The sequence below is a fragment of the Anolis carolinensis genome, chromosome 1, assembly GCF_035594765.1.
Source record: "Anolis carolinensis isolate JA03-04 chromosome 1, rAnoCar3.1.pri, whole genome shotgun sequence".
NCBI lineage: Eukaryota > Metazoa > Chordata > Lepidosauria > Squamata > Dactyloidae > Anolis > Anolis carolinensis.
Window position 1 is genome coordinate 141,398,087 of NC_085841.1, and position 11,076 is coordinate 141,409,162.

General features: G+C 40.8%; 1 long non-coding RNA gene across 1 annotated transcript; it reads right to left on the bottom strand.

Annotated features, from left to right (window-relative positions):
* Window positions 1-5,617: 5,617 nt before the first annotated feature.
* LOC134299681 (uncharacterized) lies at window positions 5,618-10,833 on the bottom strand. The gene is made up of 2 exons (XR_010006944.1): window positions 9,336-10,833; window positions 5,618-6,289 (listed from the first exon to the last, which is right to left on the bottom strand). It is a non-coding gene; the product is annotated as an uncharacterized LOC134299681 (long non-coding RNA).
* Window positions 10,834-11,076: the final 243 nt, after the last annotated feature.

The following is an 11,076-nucleotide window of genomic DNA, read 5'->3' on the forward strand; positions in this document are numbered from 1 at the left end:
CCCCTGTTCAAGGAGCTCCACTGGCTGCCTTTTATTTTCCGGTCCCAATTCAAGGTGTATACCATCATATATATAAAGCCCTAAACGGTTTGGGACCCACCTACCTTCGTGACCGTATCTCCTATCACAAGCCTACACGATCCCTTCGCTCATCAGGGGAAGCTCTCCTGTCCCCACTCCCGATATCCCAGACCCGCCTTGTGGGAACAAGGGAGAGGGCCTTTTCTGCTGTGGCCCCCCGATTGTGGAATTCTCTGCCCGCGGAGATTAGGCAAGCCCCCACACTAGCAGCCTTCAAGAAAGACTTGAAAACATGGCTCTTTCGCTGCGCTTTTGGAGAGTAACCATTTTATATTTCTTTTCCGTTGCTCCCCCTAATATCTATCCTCCAGAATACCCCACTCCCTTATGACCCTGTTCGCTGTGGTTTTTATTTTTATGTCTTTCTCACCCCGAGTTTTAACTTAATGTTCATGTGGTCTGCCCTTGTTTTTATTGTCTCCTTGTTTTATTTTGTAATGGGTATTATTTACTGTATTGTTTATTGTATTGTGTTCTGCTGTTCTTTTATATGCTGTTTACATTGTATTGTTTTGGGCGTGGCCCCATGTAAGCCACCCCGAGTCCCCATTGGGGAGATGGTGGCGGGGTATAAATAAAGTTTTATTATTATTATTATTATTATTATTATTATTATTATTATTATTATTATTACGGGTCAAGCCGAAGAAGGAGCAGCTTCATCAGAGGAAGGATCCTGCGCATGTAAGGGTTGTACAAGCCAGCACAAGCCCAGAACTGAAAGGGGACTTTCAAATTGACTCAGGGAGTTCACAACATATTGTTAATGACAAGACTTTATTTAGAACATTTAGTAAGCAGAATGGCTTTAGTGTGACACTTGCTGATGGGAAACACTACCCGGTTCAAGGAAAGGGAGAAGTTTTTGTAAAGGGTTTGGGAGAAACCTTGCAAAATGTGTATTATGTTCCAGAAATTGATTTTAATCTCATATCAGTGGCGAAACTGGATAGTGAGGGGTTTGATGTCTTATTTTCGGGAGGTAAGGTTAAAATCCTGAAAGGGACTAATTTGTATGGAACAGGGTCAATACAGAAAGGCATGTATGTGCTAGATCCAAAGGATGCAAGTAATGTAAACTTAGTGAGCAAGAATACTCCATTGCATCACAGGTGCATCCATGAATTACATAGAGTTCTAGGGCATCCAAGTTTTAAAGTGCTGTGCAAGATGCAGGAGTACAGTGAAGGTCTGGAATTGGAAGATTGCAAACTTTTTCTAGATTGTACAGTTTGCAAAGGTACAAAGGCACAGTCTGCACCAGTGAGTAAGAAAAGCTTGAGGAATTCAGAGAAGCCTTTTCAGTTGGTGCATGCAGATTTGATTGATCCATTCCATCCTAGCAAAGGAGGGGCAATTTATTGTTTATGTATTCTTGATGACCATTGCAATTTTGCATGGAGCTTTTTGTTAAAGAATAAGAGTGAAGTTTTTGAAATTTTTAAGAACTGGGTTGCTTATGTGAAAAGACAGTTCGGAGCTGATGTAAAGGCCTTGCAGACAGACAGGGGAGGTGAATTTACATCACACAATTTGCAAAGATTCTTGCAAAGTCAAGGAATCAAACATAGGAAAACATGCCCATACCAAAGTGCTGAGAATGGTAAAATAGAGAGGTTTGTGAGGAAAATCCAAACGGTTAAGGACTCTCTTTTAAAAGACTCTGGACTTGCCAGGGATTTGTGGGGTGAGGCAATGATCACAGCAAATTATTTGTTAAATAGAATATGGTCTGAACCTATTCAAAATACCCCATATTTTCTGTTGTATGGCAAGAAGCCACCCTTAGGACATTTGAGAGCATTTGGGACACAAGCGTGGGTTTTAGTGCCCAAAGCAATTAGGAGAAAAGAGCAGGAGAAGTCTAGGAATCTAGTCATGGTGGGATATGCTCAAGGAGCAAAGGCATGGAGATTTTTAGACAGGGACGTATCAATAGTAATTTCCAGATCTGCAAATTTTGCCTGTCCACAAAGTTGAGACAAAATTCATGCCAACCATGAGGTGTTTCTCCCAATGTTAAATGAGGGAACTCTAGGAAAAACACAAGCCTCGGAAGAAAGTGCTAGTGCAGCAACTCATATTTCTCCTCAACACATGAAGGGTCAAGAAACTAGAGAATTTAAGAAATCAGAGTCAGATGAGGATCAGTTAGAGTGACCAAGAAGATCCTGGGGAATGCACAAGTCAAGGCACAGAACTCAGGAGATCCACAAGGGTTAGGAGGATTCCTGAAAAATTGAGAGTTGGACATGTTAGATTCAAGTTCTGTTAGTTTATGTAAATGACCTAGGTTTTATTGTGAAGACTGATAAAGAGGTCAATCATTTTGCTGGGGACTTATACAGAAGTGTAATTGGTCAGTTACTGTACATAAGTAATTACACACGTGTTGATGTTGCTTTTTGTGTAAATTTCTTAAGCAGGTATGTAAGTAACCCGACCACAGCAGCATGGAACGGTCTCAAACGGTTGTTAAGATATTTGAAAGAGACCCAGAATTTCTGTTTAGTTTTGAATCCTGGTGATTCTTTAATTTTAGAGGGCTATGTAGATAGTGATTTTGGAAACAGCCCTGATAGAAAATCAACAACAGGAATGTTGTTTAAGCTAAGTGGCGCAGTCATTGACTGGAGATCTAAGAAGCAAAGTTTTGTGGCTCTGAGTTCGAGTGAAGCCAAATTTGGTGCTCTGTCTCAGACTTACACAGAGTCATGTGTCCTGGAGCAGCTCTTGAAAGACCTGCTGATTCCGGTGGAGGAACCAACTAATATTTTTGAGGACAACCAAACATGTATTTTAATGGCCACTCAGGCAAAGGGTAAAACAGAGAAGCAGATATTCTAACGAAGCCACTTGGGGCCCAGAAGCATAGTCAGTTCCGGAAAGACCTGGGAATATTTGAATTTCAGTTATAAAGATTTCTTTACACAAGGAGGGGTATTGCGCCAAAATGCTAATGTGTATGTGTGTGTGTAAAGAAATCCTTGCAAAAGTTAGTTTGCAAGGGAACTCTGCAGATGAGCTCTTTTGCAGAGGCAAGGCCACGCCTAAAACAATGTATCTGTTTCTGGCAGGTGTCAGAGAATGTCAGTTGGGATTTGAGTTTGCTGGAGAACACAGGAAAAAGAAGGCTCTCTAATAGCTATGGTCAAGTAGCTGATTTAATATGCTATGCTGTATGTATATATTGATGCTGATTGATTAGTTATTGATCTTATGCAACTACATGGACATTGTATGATTGCAGAACTGTTTTGTATTTCAACTCAACAAGCAAGAGTAAAGTTTCCTTTGTTCATTTAAATTCCTCTGCCTGGTCTGAGTCTTTTGCACATGGTGTTATCTGGATGCTACTGATTCCGCTATACTCTCACCTGGCAACAGGTTATGGGCCCAGTTTAACCCAGTACAAACCAGTACAGGTGTCTCTGATAGGACAGTGTCCAGCTGACAATAATTTTTTCCTTGATGTCTTCGTCAGCATCTAGTGTTTGTCCATAGGCACTTATGAGGGTTGCCTGTTGTTTTCTGGCAAGGTTAATTCAGAGGGTTGAGAGTCGTTTGTTAATGCCAATGGGTGCTTCAGTTAGGTGCTTCATCAGGTCATTTCTGATAGCAAAGCCAACTCCTTGTATTCTTTGTTCTCCTTCAGGCATTCCCTTCCAGAAGAAGGTGTAGCCTCCTTTTTCTTCCTTCAACTGTCCTTCTCCTGTTCTCCGGGTCTCCTGAAGCGCTACTATGTTGACGTTAAAGTGTCCCAGTTCCCTTGCAATGATAGCAGTCCTGCGTCGGGGCATACACTGTCAGTGTAGTCCAACAGTGTCCGCACGTTTGATGTCCCAAAGTTCATTTTTCTTTTTTGGCCGCAGGGTGGTGATCCCTCTGGACATGGCAGTCCACTCAGGGATAAGAGAGGCAGACTATGTTTAGGGCACCTTTTCTAGCCCCTTCCCCGTGTGGGGTGAGCAGAGCAGATCCTAAAAAGGGTTGCTCAGTCATGGATACAGCTGTCAGACTACTCAACTGCCTCAGACCTTGAGGTAGAACGACTAAGTCCATATCCACCGCCCATATGCCAGTCTGTGATTAGTGGCTTCCAGATTTCACAGTCCTGCCCCCGTTGCCACTCACTGATCGCCATGGGACTTTTGTTGGTTTGCTTTTATTTTTCTTGGAAGACGTCTGTGCGTGATTTTTTTCTAATGTGTGGAGGTCGTTGTGCGGCCGATCAACACAATCTTCACAGAGTGATGTCCCAGCCAGAGGCATGATTAACATGATGACGGTGGCTTCTCAGCCTGTTACAGCCTTCTTCCGCCTTCACAGCCGTTGTACCATGTACCATGTTATCCTCCGCCTGCTCCACCATTGAGGTTTTAGGGTCTTCGGATTGTTCTTGGTCTGGAACCTCCCCTGTGGCCCCTCTTAGGAGTACATGACTCCAGTGGTTGTGCCCAAAGGTTCATTGGAACACGCAAGCCCACACACCATGACAAGGTGAAAATCCATCGAGGGGGCTCCCTGTTATACATCATAGAATAAATGCAATCTTGTACCACCTTAACTTGTTATAGCTCAATACTGTGGAATCGTGAGGGCCTTGCCTTCTCTGCCGAAGAGTTTTGGTACCTCATTAAACTATAGTTTTCAGAATTTCATAGCATTGAACCATGGCCATTAAAGTGGTGTTGAAATCTATTTATTCTACCATGTACGTAGATGTACTCTAGGACCTCATAACCTTAAAAACTGGATTTTTGCTGATGCTTCTAGTCAAGACAGAACAACCATAGCTGGGCACTATTCTCCATTTGATACCCACAGATTCATATCAATTATTCAAAGGCAGAATAGGGAAATCATGACCTCTCCTCAGCTCAGAAGAGATTTTATGGAACTTAGATTACACAGACATCTTTTGCATATATTGAAGCAAAATTTCAAATGTGCATTTTATTGTAAACAGATTGATGAGGTAATTCATTATTTGTTCTGTCCTCTTTTATTCTACCACTAGAGAAATAGTTGTGTCACATACAATTCAGTTATAAAAGAACTGTACACCTTAGAAATTAGGAGTAGAATTGTTAGCTAATATGTAGATATTTTTCATATTTGTTTCATTAAGGGATATATTGTAGCCTACATATTATTTGTATTCTTTTTTATTTGTTTGTTTTACAGGAGGTTATAAAAATGTTTTCAAGTTATGTCTTATAGTTCCAGTACTTTCTTTTAAATTTTGTTTGTTTTATTCTGTATACACAGACCTTTGCCTATATACAAAAAAGTTTGTGATAAAAAGCTAAAATCTGCCAACAAATGTAGAAAACAAAAGAATTGGAAACACTCAGTATGGATTGCAGTCCCTGAGAAAGAGGAAAGGAGAGATCGCACTAGCCACCATAAGACCACTGCATTAACTTCTAATGCAAATAAAATGATACTTAAAATTCTATAACAAAAACTTTCAACATTTTTGAATAATACCAGAAGTCCATGTTTGGTTCAGAAAAGGAAGAGGAATTAAGGCTCATATTGCAAACATGAGTTTAATAATGGAGCACATCAAAGAATTTCAGAAGAAAATCAGCTAGTGTGATGACTCATGGGCCATGTAGTCCCGTTCCTAGTACTATTGTAGCAGATGAAGAGGAAGACTTGGGTTTCCCACCGTTTCAGCCAGAATTGGAGCCCTTGCACCTGCAAGATGTTTGCCCACAAGAAGTCAGCCAAACAAGCCTTGAGCAGAAATCTCCCCCATTTTCTCGCCGGGATTATTATAATCGAGATAGAGGCGCTAAGGAGGCGATTCGCAGAAGCGCCAGGATTGCTGCCAGACAATTAGCTGATTAAGCCTGTTTCCCTTGGGAAATTTTAAGGAGTCATGCATCTGGACACAGTATGGGTTTTGTTTCTTGTTTCCCAGGGAAAGTGTTCCTTGGCAGGAAAACAAGATCCTATATAGGTGTTTACCCGCAAAGAAATCCTTGCGGAGTCAATTCGTCACCTTGTGGAGTGAGATTGTGTGTGGACTACGCTACTCCAGTCCCTTGCCTCCAGGACCAAGTTCCAAGCCTTGTTTCACGGACCTCGTTCTTGCATCCAGCTTTCCTTGTTTCCACGGACCTCGCCACGGACCTTGTTTCTTGACTCTTGTTGCCACGTATCAAGCCTTCATCCTAAAATTTCAAAAACCTACATGCTGAAAGTAAAAATAAAATATTAAAAAACTCATTTCATTGTAGCTCCATCAGTAAAGGTGATGGCCAAGATTACAAGATGAACATGGCCAACTATAAAAGGGCTGGGCCAGGGATATTGCAACAATGTATCATAGGGCCAGGGAAGTGAATGAAGTGCAGGACAGAGTGCTATTTGGTTACCTAGGGACTGGGCCTAATAATTCTTGAAAATTTGCTGGAGCATCCAGGTTTGACTAATTTCCCTGGGGAGGTGGTTCCAGAGATGGGGGGCCACCACCCAGAAGTCTCTCTCCCTCATCGACACCAGCTGTGCTTATGACAGTGATGAAAGCAAGAGGAGAGCCTCCCTGGCAGATCTTGGAGCCCGTGCTGGTTCATAGGGGGAGATGAGATGCCAAAGATAGGTAGGGCCTGAACTCTTTAGGGCAGGGGTCCTCAAACTTTTTAAGCCAAGGGCCGGTCCACAATCCTTCAGACTGTTGAGGGGCCGGATTATCATTTGAAAAAAAATACAAACAAATTCCGATGCACACTGCATATGTCTTATTTGTAGTGCAAAAACAACAACAACAACAACAACAACAACAACAATGAAAGAACAATACAATATTTAAAAATAAAAACAATTTTAACCAACATACATTTATCATGATTTCAATGGGAAGTGTGGTCCTGCTTCTGGCCAATGAGATAGTCAAGTTAATTAGGGTTGTTGTTATTGTTGTTGTTGTTGTGTGCCTTCAAGTCATTTCAGACTTTCGGTGAAATGACTTATTTATTATATATTTACTGCATTTATTTACTACATTTGTATCACACCTTTCTCACCCCAAAGGGGACTCAGAGTGGCTTACAAATTATATGTACATACAGTATATATTATTAGCATAGCACAATATTAGCATTATATATTACTATGTTGAACTATACCACTATACTGTAATACTATTAGTAATATTATATGTAATATAGAATATATAATTAATATTATTATATGGTATTATTATTAGTGTTATATTGTATTACATTATAATATTATTATCAATATTATATGTATATACAATATATTATATTATAAAACTGAGGGCGGGGGCCAGGTAAATGACCTCGGAGGGCCGCATCCGGCCCCCGGGCCTTAGTTTGGGGACCCCTGCTTTAGGGCTTTGCAGTTTAAAACCTGCACCTTGAATTGGGACTGGAAACTTATTGGCAGCCAGTGGAGCTGCTTTAATAGAGACATTGTATGTTCTTTATAATTAGCTCCAGTTAGAAACCTAGCTGCCAACCTTTGTACTAGTTGCAGTTTCCAAGCCACCTTCAAATGCAGCCCCACATAGAATGCATTGCAATAATCCAATCTGGATGTCACAAAGGCATGTACCACCATGGTCAAGTCAGGCTTCTCTATATGCTTATAAGAGCATTTCTATGTATGTTTATGAAAGCTGGACAATGAAGAAATCTTATAGAAAGAAAAATGTCTCCTTTACATGTGGTCCTGGAGAAAAATTCTGTGGATATGGTGAACTACTAAAAAGGTAAATAAATTGGCCTCTGAGCTAATCAAGGATGGACCCTCCCTAAAAGCCAAGATGATTAAACTGAGACTATTGTACTTTGCCCATATCATGAGAGGACATGACTAGCTAGAAAATACAATAATATTTGATAAGGTAATGGGAAAATAGGAACACTACAGTCTGGGTGAGTAAGAAACCACAAAACCTGAGTAACACTGCTTGTGATAGGGTGACTTGGAGGTCTCTCATTCATAGTGTCACCATAAGTGCAAATCAACTTGACTACAGTTAATAGTAACAACTATATTTAGTACTTACTGCATTTTCATTTTAAGCTATTAAGAATATTCTTTGTATAGGCAAGTCACAGACACCTGACTTACATCTGGTTCATAGTTAAGAACAAAGGTGAGACAACAGGAAGTGAGAGAAATCTTCAGCTAGAAGATCCATGCCAGAAAGCATTACCATGGAGAAAAGGTGCTTCCAGTGTAGCTTTATCACCAATTGTTATTTCCACAACAACCCAAATTTTTCAAAATCCAGTTCTCTCAGGGACAGAAAGTGAGGCACAGATAGCAAAACAAACACTATGGGGAGGGGGCATGTTAACCATTCTCTATGCTATCCAAAGCTTTATATCAGTGGTTCTCAACCTTCCTAATGCCGCAACTCCTTAATATAGTTCCTCATGTTGTGGTGACCCCCAACCATCAAATTATTTTTGTTGCTACTTCATAATTGTAATTTCTATTGTTATGAATAGTAATGTAAATATCTGATATGCAGAATGTATTTTCATTCACAGGACCAAATTTGGCACAAATGCCCAATATGCTCAAATTTGAATACTGGTGGGGTTGAGGTGGATTGATTTTGTCATTTTGGGAGATGTAGTTGCTGGGATTTATAGTTAACCTACAATCAAAGAGCACTCTGAACCCAGCCCACAATGGATCTGCACCAAACTTGGCACACTACCTACATGGTCAACTTTAAATACTGGTGGGGTTGGAGGGGCTGTTTTTGAAATTCTGGGAGTTGTAGTTCATCAACACTCAAGAGAGCACTCTGTACCAAACAGGTGATGGACCTAGTAAACTTGCCACACATACACAACATGCCAAACCTTGAATACTGGTGGGGTTTTGAGGGGACTGACCACAGAGGTTGGGAGTTATAGTTCACCCACATCAATAGAGCAATGTGTATCCAACTGATGGATCCAGACCAAACTTGGCACAAATACCCATACTGGTGGGGGGGATGACCCAACATGATGGTAATTGTAGTTCTTCCTGCATCCAGAGAACCCTGTGACCCCCACCAATTATGGATTTGAACCAAACTTGGCAAACAGATTCAACATGGCAAACTGTGAATACTGGTAGAATTTGGGAGGATTGACCCACATTTTTGGGAGTTGTAGTTCATCCACATCCTTATGCATTTTTGAATTGGAGCATTAATTAAAAAAGAAAAGGAAAGACTGATTTTCCCCCTAATAAATAGTGTTAAAAATTACCTAAGTTGCTTCTGCTGCTGTGCCTCCTCCTGATGCTGCTGGGCTCCTCTCAGTCCCACGTCACATGGGTGCCTTCCCCCCAGCCATGAAGGCATTTGCTGGTGTGAGCTTCCCTCCAACCTTGTGAATTCTCCCTTGCCTGTGTATGTGCACCATGCTGCCATGCGCCCAGCACGTCTGCTCTCCTCTTTCCACTTTGAGATTTCTGGATGGGAGCAAAAGGCACCCATGTTTCTTAATTCTATAAGAAGGTCCAACTTTTCAGCAACTGTTTTTCCTGGTCCTTGGTTAATCTCATGGCTCTAGTGAAAAACAAAGTGGATCCTACAAGCTTATTGGTTACATGCCTCTTCTCTGATCCACTTTCAAAACTGCATAGACCATTCACTATCAGTTCACAATTATTTCTTGTAGTGAATTCCATACAGAAATAATTATAAAGAAGTGCTTTTTTTATCTGACCTGAATTTATTGCCAATCAATTTCATTGGGTTGACCCTAACTTCCAACTGTATGAAGGATAACTCCCCCTCCCTGCCCCAAATATGATCTCCAATCACTCTCTTTCAGGCATTCATTAGAAGCCCCTATCATTCCCAGCCTTCATTCATCTATCATCCAACTAAATGTCTCCCTTGTGCCCTACATGTGACCTTTCCAGACAGTTTTCCTCCGTCATCCCTTGTCATTTGTCCCTGACATTTTGCCGCCAGCTGCTTCTGAATAAAAAGATTCCACTTTTAGATGTCATAGCAAAGAGAGGGACAACAGAAGACTCAATGCATGAACTTCTGGTCCTAAAATGTGACCTACAATGGGTTGGGTGAATATTTCATGTCAATTTGACTTTGATAAGAATTTATCAAATGTCACAAATTTCTTCATGTTCAGGAAGGAAAGTTCTTGGGATTTAAAAGAACAGACAAGCAAGCAAATCTGACAAATATGTACATAAGGCCCAGAATGGTGAGTATTAAAGCTCTTCAGAGACTGGGTTCACATCTGAAGGAAGTTGAATGAGAGTTGTCTTTCCATCCACATTTTTAATAGTTATATGACATATGTGTATAACATGGCCCCTCCTCAGCTGGCAATAGTTTACCCATTGAATGGTCATTAGTGTAGGTGAGGGATACATTTTTACTACAGTAGAGTCTCACTTATCCAACATAAATGGGCCGGCAGAACGTTGGATAAGTGAACATGTTGGATAATAAGGAGGGATTAAGGAAAAGCCTATCACACATCAAATTAGGTTATGATTTTACAAATTAAGCACCAAAACATCATGTTTAACAACAAATTTGACAGAAAAAGTAGTTCAATATGCAATAATACTATGTAGTAATTACTGTATTTACGAATCAAGCACCAAAATATCATGATGTATTGAAAACATTGACTACAAAAATGCATTGGATAATCCAGAATGTTGGATAAGCGAGTGTTGGATAAGTGAGACTCTACTGTATTTGCCTTTGAAGAATTTGCCAATTTGACATATTGTATGGCCATGTTCTAGCATCATTTTCTCCTGATGTTTTGCCTGCATCTGTGGCTGGCATCTTCAGAGGATCCTCTGAAGATGCCAGCCACAGATGCAGGTGAAACATCTGGAGAAACTGCTGCTGGAACACAGCCATACAGCCCAGAAACACTCCAGTGATACAGCCCACACAACAGTCCAGTATTCTGGCCATGAAAGGCTTCAACAAGCCTTTCACTGTTTGGTAACAGGAAA